This window comes from Rattus norvegicus, chromosome 11 (genome assembly GCF_021556685.1).
Source record: "Rattus norvegicus strain SHRSP/BbbUtx chromosome 11, alternate assembly SHRSP_T2T, whole genome shotgun sequence".
In the NCBI taxonomy this organism is placed as follows: domain Eukaryota; kingdom Metazoa; phylum Chordata; class Mammalia; order Rodentia; family Muridae; genus Rattus; species Rattus norvegicus.
The window spans coordinates 20,729,833-20,744,217 of NC_141544.1; positions in this window are offsets into that span (position 1 = coordinate 20,729,833).

The window sequence follows — 14,385 nt, forward strand, 5'->3', positions numbered from 1 at the left end:
TATTTGAAAGAAGACAAAACAATACGTTGCAAATAATATTAACGGCTGAAATGTAAGTTTAAATGTATAAGTTAGAAAAATCAAAGTAAAGTTTAAAATTAACATGCCTTAATAATAATAAAATTAAAACAACCTTAAGTTTTTATTAACTTAAATGGTGGAATAGTTGGTTTTGAAAGTAACATATACTATATATTTTATTTCTTCTCTCCAGCACTAGAAGAAAATCACTAATAACGGGATGGAAATATTGTAAAAGACAGACTTTAATTGACTGCTGTGAAAATTGCTTTCTCGATATGAGAAGGCTTCTGTATTCATGATCAAATCTGAGTCATGGTTGTCTAGCAAACAGTTTAGAAGATAAAGCCAGTTTAAATGTCCCAATGGAGGGAGAAGAGTCTTCTAAGCCCCAGATTCTACCTCAAAGCCATAGATAGTTGATGGCTTTTGGGAAAGGCATAGTTAAGTTTTCATTAAAGTTGTTTTTATTCTTCTTCTGTTTATGCATATACATATATGTACATATGTGTGTATACATGCAAATATACTTACAGAAAAGTCAGTTTTACATTAAAGCTTTATTAGGCTGATTAGTTTAAATATTTTACTATAATGCATTCTCTGGTATCCTGGTGAAGAAGTAGCTACAAACTGACTGTAATTTTAAATTTATATAAAATTTATCCAAAAGTAGGTAAGATGCTATTGTCCTGCCTGTATTGTTATTATTTTCTTATTTTAAAATAATAAATTTCCACTCTTTGTAAATACAATTATTTATACATTAATTTATACATTTATTTTATGATACAAAATCACATCTCTGAAAGACATATTCTCCATTAAAGAATTATTAAAGATAAATTTTAGATGTCAAATATATTTAACACAAAGCAGTCACTAACAAAGCATATTTTCCAGTGGTGCACATAAAACTCCTTTACATAAACGGTACCTTTGCATGGCTCTTCTATTAAATTATTCTAAACATAAACTTCTAGTCAGCTTGCACATGTATTTGTAATGCATAGGATATTGTTGTACAAAAGTTTAGATGCTATCACAATTACTAAAAGGCTGATATGTGAAACGTGGCAGTGGTATATGAAGGATAGGAGTCCTCTCAGCAAAACCACTATGCTGAATTATGAAGATCTATGGCCATCCATTCACTTAGGCACATAAGAACCCTCAAAATATCTCATTATGTATTTACAAGTATAGAAATATTTATATTTCCAATTATTGAAAATAGAGAGTACATATGCTTTACTGTTTATCTTGTTATTCATAAAATATCGCAGTTTATATTTCATGGGAAAACATGATGTCTTTTATGAATAAAGGCTGAGCACTTGACTTTGATCCCTGGGACACACGTAGCTGAAGAAGAACCCACAGTGGTTAAGTTGGCCTATAACCAGTATTGTACATATATCCCCTAACACGCACACACACACGTGCATGCACACATGCACACACGCATGCACACACGCACAAACACACAGAAACACACACACATTCATAAATAAATATTAAACTTTTAAATGCGTCTCATGGCTTTGGTGAGGAATCCTAAACCAATAGACTTAGTTATTTTTCTATTAAACATTTTTTATACAAGTAATGAGAACAGAAATGTTTTCCAGAACACTGAGGGCAAAGTCAGTTATTTCCTGTGGTCCAATATATCTGAAAACTCTTGATAATGATTTTTGTGAGCTTTGCAGACTTACAGTTGCAGATTGTTTCTTCAATAAAATCCCTGAACAAAATGGCCTTAAGCATGCTCTAGGAACAAGCTGCTCTTTGGCATAAAGCGTTTGACATTCATCCTCCTTTCCCAAACTTGATTCATCTGGACTGTGACATCTCACGGAATTTAGCCAGAAGCTAGAAAACTTGCCCTCAGGTTTGGAATTTTTTTATGTACGTCTTGGACCCAGATATAGGTTTACTCCCATTCTGACCTTCAACTTCTGCAGAGGTCACGGAGACTTTGTAGTCCTCGAGGATACAAAAGTCATGGAACATTGAGCAGTTAATGTGTTTTGTGCTTGACTCATATTGATTCCAAGTGACATGCATAGAAAAATAAGAAGTCATGCCTGCTTTATCCTGTTTAGAATGTGTACGATTAAAATAAGAATAAATTTAAATTGAGAAGCAAAACTGCCTTAGCTACCATCTTGCGTGACACCATATTTAATGACAAATATATGAATCTGTTGTCAGTGTACCACAAGACAAATTTATTTTTTAAAATATTTTCAGTATGTTAACAGCTTGTTGTTTCAGTTTGAATCAATGTGATAGACACCTAATGAATTAAAATGTACATATTATTTAAAATTCTGATAGGATTATCATTTTTATAGAGTCAGAATATATGAAAATCTAAAATAATAAAGAGCTAGAGATATGGCTCAGTGGTCAAGAGAATTTACTACTCACTTAGAGGACCTAGATTAGGTTTCAAAAACATACATGTTAGATGATGGCTCAAAACTATATGAACTCCAGTTCAATAATATTATAGATTCTCCTTTAACATCCATGTACAAGGCACACAAATGAAAGAAAACATACACAGACATGAACGGACACACTCACACATACACACACACTCATACACACAAGCATATAGGCAAAAGACTCAAACTCCAAAACTTCACACACACACACACACACACACACACACACACACACACACACACACAAATTCATACGAACACACATTCATATATGCACACTTTTAATACATAAATTTATAGGAATATTTCATTTTTGCTAGTCATGCTTTAAATAGTTCTGACTTTTAGATAATTATAAATATTTAGATAATTTTCAAATATTTAAATGATTTGAGTTACGGTGCATCAGTCTTTTTTAAATATGGTGTTTTCTATGTTGCAAGGTTATTTTAACATACATGCTTTGTTGTATTTATAGTACGAGAACACACATTTGTATTTTTTGCTATAGTGTTTTTAGGATTTTGCTTAATATTTCCACAGTACTTAGATCATGAGAATTAAAATCTTATTGGAAATTATGATTTCTATTTATCATTTTTATAGCAAGATTATGGGCACCTTTGATTAATTTATATTTTCTGGCAAAATTTTTAATTTACATTAGGTGGCAATGGTTTTTAGTGAAACTTTGCTTAAAATGGTACAATATATGACTTTAGATAGGTAAAGCTACTCTTCTAGCTACACAGAAGAAGTAGCTATAGAGAAATTGGGTATCTAAGGGGTGGACTGAGTTTCAGCTTTGTGAATTAAATTAGCCTTGCACTTTCTTTGCTTCTCTTTGCTTGGCTTACTTTATCATGGATCTTTACCATGGCTCCTATTAGTTTGGCCCAAATTCTTCTGTAGGGTATTGACAGTACTATAAATCACAACTTCAACTGGGCATCGTACCTGCTTACCTGATCCTAGTCAGTGTTTATGCCTTCTCATGCAAGATTGTGAAATAGCTCTTTCATAGCTTGGAACTTGATGTGTCATGAACCAAACCAGACTTACCCAAGCAATTTGTTCTCTATAAGGTGAGTTTTTTTCCCCCATAAAGTGACAACAGTACTAAATACAGAGCAAAGTACATAGGGTGTTCTCTAGTCTTTCCATGAGACATAGAAGATATAACTCATTCAATGACACAAGCAAATATAAATCAACTCTTCATCTCTTTAATGACAAACAGAAGGGTAAGATGAAGTCAAAGTCTATCTAATTTTCAATGTTAAAGCCTTTCATATGTGAATACTTATTAATTATACATGGTTACATACCAACTATTAAATGACAATAGAAGAAACCTTTATAAAACACACAATTCAATGAAATCCCACTTACCTTACATTTGGATCTTGAATTTGCTCACTTTTATTTTTGAATTTGCTCACTTTTAAATAAAAGACTATGTGTTAATAATTGAATAACATACAATTTATATATTTTCATATTGTGTTATCATCTAGATGAATTAATTATGCTATACATGTTGAGTTCATAGATAAATGCAAAATATTCTATTAGCTGAAATATGTTAAACATAATAATAGCTGAATTCAATGTAAAGATTTCATGACAATGGAGATAAAACTAGTAAAATACAATAAAATATTTATCAAAACTATTATATAATAAAATCACGATTATATAAGAATAAATAGTCCTACCTGCTTAAATTAATCTGAATGAAAACCAAAGTAGTCATTGTCATAAATGATGACATACATTTTTTAATTTTAGTACATATTGACTTATATTCTAAATACATACTTTAGTTTTATGTCATATGAAATCCATATTTATTCTTTTACTGATTTATTAGATTAAGATAAGAACTTGTACTTTTACTTTTCAGAAGTTTTTTAAGAATCTGATAGGGGAATGGGAGTGTAGCTATATGGTATAGTATTGTTTTTTTGTTGATATACAAGGGCCTTGGTTTGACTCATAGCATTTAAAGAAAAAAAAAGACCTATAGAGCTATTCAGGTTACATGACCTGACTTGCAGCAAAGTAATTTTTCTGTTAAGTTTGTGGCATTCTTTGGCTCAACAATATTTTAAGAAATAAAAATAGGATAACTTATATTCAGTTGTGTGTGTTTGCGTGAACATTTTTAACCAAATTTTTGAAACTAGTTTTCAAAAGACGAAAGGTCAAATCATCGGAAAGGGTTCATGGCTGCCTTTCAATACAGTTTTGTACCTCCAGGTATTACCCTGGGCTAATGATGTTATCCAAAGGACAACATTTGTTGAATGTACTTTGCTATTTCTTGGGGAGTTTGATTTGTTTTTTTCAGTGCTGTCAGTAACATAGTAAATCAATGTTACATGACACTTTTCCAGTGCTGTATAACATAGCTCTTCTTATGTTGTCTAGATTTAGAAGGAAGGTTGTGGTAGATGAATCCCTTGCAGCCTGATTCATTTCTAGTATTGATTTCTAAAAGTCTAGAGCAGGGTAACAGCATTTCAAGTTATCGAACACTTAAAGGATAAACTGCTTTCATGATTCACATGTATTTTATACTCAACAATTGTTATATATTTAGAAATTAAATTTTAAATAAATTTCGGTATCAGAGAATATGCAAGAAATAACAATCTGTACTTACTGTCAAAGACATTTATTGAATGTAGTGTGTGAGTTTTAGGATTATTTATTATTAATAAAATTTCTCAAAATAATGATAGATTATTTTTACTCATTTTATACCAATAGGAAACATGAACCCTGGAAATTGATAATTGAGCACATGTATATATTATATAGTTTATTAAGGAAATTTTTATAGTTTGAATCATGTTTATGATAATAAATTTTAAAATTTTTCAATTGATCCAGTCAGCTATTATTCATGATTTCCCTGTAAAATCTCAAGACAATATTTTTAGACTTAATTTTCAATTCTAGGCTGGTCAAAGACGTGTAGATGGTCATTTGAAGATACACTCAGCCTAATTTTTACTTATCAGTTTCCGAATAGAAAGAAGTCCTTCCGGGGCTGGGGACTTAGCTCAGTGGTAGAGCGCTTACCTAGGAAGCGCAAGGCCCTGGGTTCGGTCCCCAGCTCCGAAAAAAAGAACCTAAAAAAAAAAAAAAAAAAAAAAGAAGTCCTTCTTTAACTATATCTAAATATGAGTCTTGAATCTATTTAGCAAGTGAGATACAATATAATGAAATCTCAACAGTTAGTGTTTGAGAATTTATTATGTCTCCATCTTTTGGTAGATTCTTATATTATTTATTTCATTTTTATTTTGTTTGTCTCACATCTAATATTGAAAATGGCATACGTGTTTGTGTTTATAAAATTTATGCCTATTGTAGCACAGTTGATAACAGAAGGTTCTTTGACAAGGGATGAAGGTTACATTTATCTGTGGATATAGGATGCATAAGTAGAATACAGTCAGAAATTAGCTTAGGACAGTGTTTTTCATTGGTTCTTAGGATCTATGATAGGACTTATCTAGAGCTCGTGTAGCAAGAATGAATTCTGGCTTGCTGAATGCTTTAAGACCAGTCTATAACTGTTGGGTACCCAAAGATAAAAGTGACAATATTAGACATTAAAGATATCTTGGCAGAAAAGTCAAAGTTGTGGTTCATTGTATTTTCAGCTTATTAGGACTGTTGTTCATGAAAAGGAGGGATTTTATCTTGTTTCAATATACTAGATAACCATACAAAACATTGAAAAATATTTTAAACAACGTATCTCTCACTATACTGTTCTCAATTTTCAGTACTTTGCTCAGGTCCATATAAAGCAATGAATACCCTAGAAGGTGGTCCTGAGGAAGGAAGACTTTAGATAAGGTCAACCTGAATTGATGCAAGTCCTATGCTCTCCTGTGTGGGGCCTTAAGGAATTCTCACAAAGGTAAAAGTAGATATCCTGTATAGCCCTGCTTTTTGGTATAGTCTCAGTGCCCTCTATATTTTACTTGGCTTTTTACATTGTTTCTCCTCTGTTCAAAAATAGCTAGGAAATTGACTTGGTCTATATCTTTTTGACTAATTAATGGATAGTGAAATTGTGATAGATATATACAAAGAAATTGTAATCAACAGTTAACAAATTAGCAGTTAAGAAAATAAAATAATAGAATATATAGATTAATAAATAACAACAAAAATATAATAGTAAATGGTAGTGTCTACCTGCAGAAAAGCAAATATTCCATGTTCTCTCATTATATAAATATATACATCACAAGGTTGTTAATATCTTTATACCATAAACAAGATTTTTATATTATTTAACAAACTTCAGTGCCAGATATAGAAGTTTACCTTAAATTGTTGGCCAGAGGAGTCCAAGAAACTATCTAAGCAATATAGACTATTGTTGCCCTAGTTTATTTTCCCAGATATTGAAGGTAAGAGCTTTGAACTCTTTTCTTAAATGTTCCTCCATCTACCTACAGCCCAACAGGCTGACAGCCAACCTTTCACTCTTTGGGGGTATTAACATATAAACCATAACAATGTGCCTGTAAACTATTTCAAGCAAAATTTCTAGAAACACTCCAATAGTACCTTAGCATATTGAGTTGAATTCTTTTCCAATTATTTCCTAATAATCTGGACATTGAAAATAGTTCTATGAAGTAAATTGCCTCAAAGTCTCTGAGGCATTCTTTTTAGAGCTTTGATGACAAATGTGGGAATTTCCTTACGATCAAGCTATAAATATCTTAAGAGAAGCACCAGATAACCTAAATGCAAATGACGGTAATAGTGAACAGTACAATGTCTGGAGCTAAGCTGCTTAGCTTCAAGCCCGACTTCTGTCACTGAGTCCCTGATGTAGGTCATACACTTAAACTGCGTATGTTACTTGTTCTTACTTGTACAGTGGAAGGCACAGATAATACCATGCAACACTAAAGACATTTGATATATGGACATGCATCCTTCAGCCTGCTATTATTAATTGATAATATTTTTATCAGGTGAATTGAATTAAGTAAAATAAGTTTCATAGGGGTGATGAGATACCACAGTGGATAGAAATACTTGCTACATAATTCAAGTATGATGAACAAAGTTGAACCCATGAAAAAGTGGATCAAAACAATTCCATTAAGTTGGGCTCTCACCTCCATTGTTCTGTAAGCACCACCCCATTCATACTAACAAGACTAATGATATTAATGAATAAATTTTACATGTAACCTTCCTGTGCATATATACTGGTTCAAGAGGAGATGGACTATGCAGCAAGAGGTAAATTATATTAAAATATTGATATCTGAGGTTTTATTTTAATTAATCAGTATATTTAAATAAAATATAGAACTATATAGAAAATATAATTTTGTAAAGTAAATATATATATATATCTTAAAAATGAGGCACATTTACATATGTAAATGTACAAACATAATTAAACAAAAGGAAGATTATAAAATTTAATTTCTAGAGGTTTTTTTTGAGGCCCATTCAATATCATCCAAAATGGAAAGCATCCTCTTTCAATTATGTAAATAAACAAGTGGATATATAAATTTATATGATAATACTCCCATAAAAATAAAAATAAATAAGTGAAAGTAAAGTGAGTTTTAATGAATAATTCTTTTTTGGGATGGCACTTGACCCAGCAATAGGAAGGCAAACTCGGGTGTCTGCTTCTATATCTTAGTTAGGATTCTTCAGAATACTAAAATGAGTAGAACATTTTTATATCTGTTAGCAGTTAGATTATACTTTTTTCAAGTCCATGTTATTCCATCTGAGACTGAAGATTCAAGTCTTTAATGCGATGTTGATTCAAATCTAAGACATTGATTCGAAGGAAAAGAGAACATCTGGTAAAAACCCAAGTGTCTAAAGTCCTGCGCTAATAATGCTGATGTCCAAGGCAGAAAAAGATGACTGCTCAAAAAAATGGCACAAAAGGGGGAAGGGGAACTCAAGGACTCAAGGGAGGTGTTGTCTTTCCTGTGAATTTCTTTCAGGTCTCAAAGAATTATGTGACCACTCACAGTGATGAGAAAACTTCTTTAAAATTCTATTAATAACAAATATTGATCACTTTTAGAATTCCCACAAAAACACATCTGAGTGTTCCCATTCCTTTTGAGGGAAAAGTAAGTTAAAAAGGTTAATAGAGAAAAGTGATGAGAAAGTTATCTATATTAAATGGATGAAAGAAATTAAATTAAAATTAATATAATACACAGAGGTTAAATCCTAAAAGTATCATTGAATGTCTGAATAAGCTTCTTTGATCATAAACATAGCATGTAAAGAATGCCCTGCGATAGAGTAAATTCTAATTTTTTGTAGTATAAAAGACTTCAAATACCTATTTATATACAAATAAGAATTTTCAAATGCTAGATAATTTTAAAAGTGTTAAAATGCTATATTTTGAATTTAATTTTTATTTGAATACAGAAAATACTAGAATAAATTTTTTTATCCACTGTATAATTGTGTTGGGTTTGGTTGAGATGGCCAAGATAAACAAAGAAACAAACAAACAAACAAACAAAAAAACAAAGAAAATAAACAGAAAAAAGCGGGCATAGAATATGTGCTGACAGTAATTCTGTAAAATTGATACAAGCTAGTCATTGGAAAGGAGGGAGCAGCAATAGATAAAATACCTCCTTAAGATATGGCTATATAAATGTATGTAGGACACTTTCTTAATTCGTGATTGCAATGGATGGAAACATCCATTTTGAGTAGAGACAAACTTTGGTGGTTTGTCTTGGGCTCAATAACAAAGCAGAGACTGCCCCACTTGGAAATCCATCCCATATACAGACACCAATCCCAGACACTATTGTGGATGTCAAAAATGCTTCCTGAGAGGAGATTGATATAGCTCTCTCCTGAGAGGCTCTACATGAGCTTGTCAAATACAGTGGCGAATGCTTGCTACCAACTATTGGACTGAGCACAGGGTCCCTAATGGAGGAGTTAGAGAAAAGACTGATGGAGCTGAAGTGGTTTTCAACTTAACAGGAAGAACAGCAGTATCAACTGATGAGACCCTCAAGAGTTTCCAGAGACTATACCATCAACCAAAGAGTACACATGGAGAGACCCATGGCTCCAGCCTCATATAGCAAAGGATGGTCCCGTAGGGCCTCAAAGGGGGGAGTGGCACTTGGACCTTAGGACGCTGAGCTGGCCAGAGGGATCAAGGCAGTAAGCAACAATCATCCAAGAACTAATCAATTCCTGCCACTAGGATTCTGTGGTTTGAGTACCTGACCTGATTTCCCTCAACGATGAACTATGATTTAGAAGTGTACGCTATTCAAATCTAGTATCCTATTAGTAGAAGAGGTATTTAAATGGAAGAACGGAATTTTGAAGAGGTCTGCATTTGTATTATGTGGGCTTCTGCTTTTTATCTGTAAGCTAACTTTCCAGAGAAAATAATTCTGAGATTTACTTTTAGTTATTAAATGTGCATATTATTCCAAGTGTCATAGCATTGTTTTCAATCATTTGTGGCACACCATAGCTTTATTTCCTTGCCCATAGTTCATAGAAAAATTTTGCTGACATAGTTTTTCTTTTGCAAAATAAATGAAAGGCATGTAAGGAGGATAAACCATTACCTATCCCACTTGCTTTTAGTCTTCATGATCCATCTTTGAAATGTTAACTGTAAGACAGCATCTAAAATGGTAGATGGGGAAGGGATCCAGAGGATCCCAGATGATTGTCATTGGTCAGCCACTCTAGCCAATTGGCGAGTTCTAGATCTTTTTAAATAGCTTATCACCATCATCATCATCAACAAGAACAACAAGAACAACAAGAACAACAACAATAACAATAACAATAATAATAATAACAAAGTTGGGGAAGGTTCTAGAAACAGCGAAGATCAGGTTCTTTCCTTTACATGTGCAAAACTGTGTATATAATACACACAGCAACAACAATAACCATAACCATACACACATGTATTATACTATTTTAAAACTTATGTTATAAATTTGGAATAGGCACCCGCCATTTCTAGTTAACCCTGAGATTGTGAGGCACAGGGAAGTTAGAGGCATGTAATGTGGAAAATGATGAAAATTGCCTATGTAGAATAGATCAGAACTTGGGTAACTGAAAGCAAAGTAAATGGTGTTTGATAGCTCCAAATTTCAATCTCCTGGATTTTAATGGTTCCATTGACCTATACAGGCAAAGTCTAATGTAAATGGCTAATATAATGTCCCTCTGAATCCATTCCAGGCCATTCTGAAGGAAATAGCATTTTTAACTTCACAAAGAGCAAGACATCTCAATTACCTATGTCCATTAACAAAAACATCGAGAGAAATATGTTGATTTGGGGTTGATAGAAATCTTGATGTAATCTATGATGTAATGTTTTTAAAAACTACATTATTATTTCACTGGGTCATCTCTAAGTTACTGTGAAATGATATGACAGTTGAGCATTTTGCTCTGCTTAAGAAGGTACTTTACACATCCTTAGTATATATGCTTAAAGACAAGTAAGAAAAATAATTTCAATTAATATGTAGGAGATGAAGGTGACCGCAAGAAGTTATAAGAATTCTACTTCAAACTTTTAGAAGGACTCATTTCCAAATAATTAAAATGAGACCTTCCCACCTGCACCCAACGTTTCAGATAATCCAGCCCATCAAATCTAGCTGTTGAGATGGATGGTTATCTGGGGACAGAATTATTATTGGTTTCCTAAGAGACACATGTCCTTCACATACTTAATGTTAATGTGTAGGGTGAGTTGACTAAAATCATTTTAGAAAGGGCCCAATTTTGATAAAAATTGAAGCATTAACATAAATAGCTGTTCCCCTGACTGCAATGTGAAATATCCTTATTTCAAATACATATTTGATTTCGCCAGCAGTTGCTCCTTGCCTTCCATTATGATTGCTTCCAACTTAGAGGTTAAAGAAAAATTTAAACACGTTTGAATATTGCATATTACATCCTGAAGAGAATAGTAATCAAATTCCATCATATACTTTCATAATAAGCTAAAAGAGTAGTTCAAATTAGAAAAAAAAATGAAATCCTGCAGCTTTAGTAAATTTTCCCTCTTATATGGTCTATGTTTTTAATTAAACACAATACTATGAAAAGTCTAGTCAACATAAACAGTAATTTTAAGTCGCATGTGTTCCACATATATTGGTATGTAAAACATATTTTAATGTTTTAATAAGATGCATTAATAGTAAAAGCAAAACAACAAAAGTATAGATGGAGAAAAATGAAGATCATTCTAATTTCATCTGACCATAGACAGAACATTATAAATGGCTAGGACACAGCAAAATAAACAGGTCTTATTGTATTATAATATCACATGAGTGGCCTACTTTGTTCCTTTAAGAATAACTAAATGAAAGAACAACCCTCCAGAAAATACAAAAGCAAGAAACCTGTGCTATTCAGCATATTAATTTCAATATATTCATCACAGCAATAAAGATACTCCCCTTGGGGTAGAAAAAGAACAAATCTCATGTCCTTCATTTGGAATTCCATAGCACACCTGCCGCAGTTGCTTTGCTAGATGAGGAACTGAGCTGTTACTGTTGTGTGGAACCAGGTTGCACTTTGCTTCCCCCTTCCCAAGCCCATATCCTTCTACTTCCCTTCTTCTTGGTGAGCACTGGTGTCCAGTGCTATGACACTATAATGAGAGTCATTAAGAGGAAAGAATTAAAATATTAGTTGAAGAGTAGTGGTAATTCATACCTTTATTCCCAGCACTTTGGGGGCAGAGGCAGGGAGATCCCTGAGGATGAAGCTCGGTTGGTCTGCACAGCAATTTTCAGAAACTCCAAGGTTATACAGAGAAACCCTATAGTAGAAAACAGACAGACAGACAGAGAAATAGATGAAGTCATAGTGTGCAGAGCTGTACTAACAGACAACATGCATATGCCATCCTCAATGTCATAAGGATAATTAATTATAAGCTATTAGAACAGACTTAAGAATCATCCTGCACTATTCCTAGATTTCAAACACTTCTAGAATCTGATCTCCCAAAGTTGTGCAGCGTGACTGTGATGACCAGACAAATATCTTTCATCGTCAGCCTTGTTGGACGAAGAACTCTCCGCACTTCTGTCACCAAATTTTGAACAGCAAAGCTACTTTCTGGCCAGCATTCAAATGTGGTACCAGAGCTGTCCTGCTAATTATCTGTGACCTATTGCAGAAAGGCCGATTTATGGTTCTGCTTACATTATTCTCAGCTATGGCAGAGTGGTCATTGCATCCTTGAAATTTTGTCTAGGCACTGGGCTCTGCAGATTGTTTAAACTGAAAATTAGGCACAATCCAGTGAAGCCTTCATGTAGATAGACAACATTTTTTCCTTAAGCAACAGTATCTCCATCTTTGATGAAGAAGTCATAGCGTGAAACCTCATTTTTTGGGATAAACCAGAATAATAAGCATAACATTTTGTCAATGATCTAGTGATGAAACATACAATATGTTATGAGTAAAGAAAAAGGTCCCCATTCCAATTTCTTCTGGAGAATGATGTCCCTGAAGTGTCATCGTGCCAGTAGCAGACATGTGATTCCAGTAGAACATGGACAAGAACATTTTGGCAATAGGTAATTCAAAGCAGTGCAGACATCTTTTGATCTTACTTCAGTGTATATTGGTATATTGGTTGTAGACTAAGGATGTGACACAGCTTTATAGGATTAGTATCATGCTTAATTACGTATGACATGGGCACATGGTGATGGTTCATCTACCACTGCAGAATCATGTGAGTATTCTGTGAATCCCAAGAATAAATTGATAATTGTGAACAAGATTTTTGCCTTCTCTGTGCCTCAGAAATATTTGTGGGATAGGTGTTTTGTTTACTTACTCTGTTTTATTTCGCTTTTCACTCTAATAACAGGTTAAATACATTTTGGAGAAAAGTAGTTGTATATTACCAGTTGGCAGAGAGACAAGAAAAAAATGTAACAGTAAATATATACAAAATGAACCTATTTTCTATCAAGTGGTATATTCTACAATAGGCTCAGGGAAGACAAATGTCCTGTTTAAAAATTTGGAAAATCAAATGCTTTCTCAGCGTCTAATGAAATGATCATGTGGTTTTGTCCTTCATGATAAAAGTCCTGGAAAGAATAGGAATTCAAGGCCCATACCTGAACATAGTAAAAGCCATATACAGCAAACCAGTTGCTAACATTAAACTAAATGGAGAGAAACTTGAAGCAATCCCACTAAAATCAGGGACTAGACAAGGCTGCCCACTTTCTCCCTACTTATTCAATATAGTTCTTGAAGTTCTAGCCAGAGGAATCAGACAACAAAAGGAGGTCAAGGGGATACAGATCGGAAAAGAAGAAGTCAAAATATCACTATTTGCAGATGATATGATACTATATTTAAGTGATCCCAAAAGTTCCACCAGAGAACTACTAAAGCTGATAGACAACTTCAGCAAAGTGGCTGGGTATAAAATTAACTCAAATAAATCATTTGCCTTCCTCTATACAAAAGAGAAACAAGCCGAGAAAGAAATTAGGGAAACGACACCCTTCATAATAGACCCAAATAATATAAAGTACCTCAGTGTGACTTTAACAAAGCAAGTAAAAGATCTGTACAATAAAAACTTCAAGACACTGAAGAAGGAAATTGAAGAAGACCTCAGAAGATGGAAAGATCTCCCATGCTCATGGATTGGCAGGATTAATATAGTAAAAATGGCCATTTTACCAAAAGCAATCTACAGATTCAATGCAATCCCCATCAAAATACCAATCCAATTCTTCAAAGAGTTAGACAGAACAATTTGCAAATTCATCTGGAATAACAAAAAACACAGGATAGC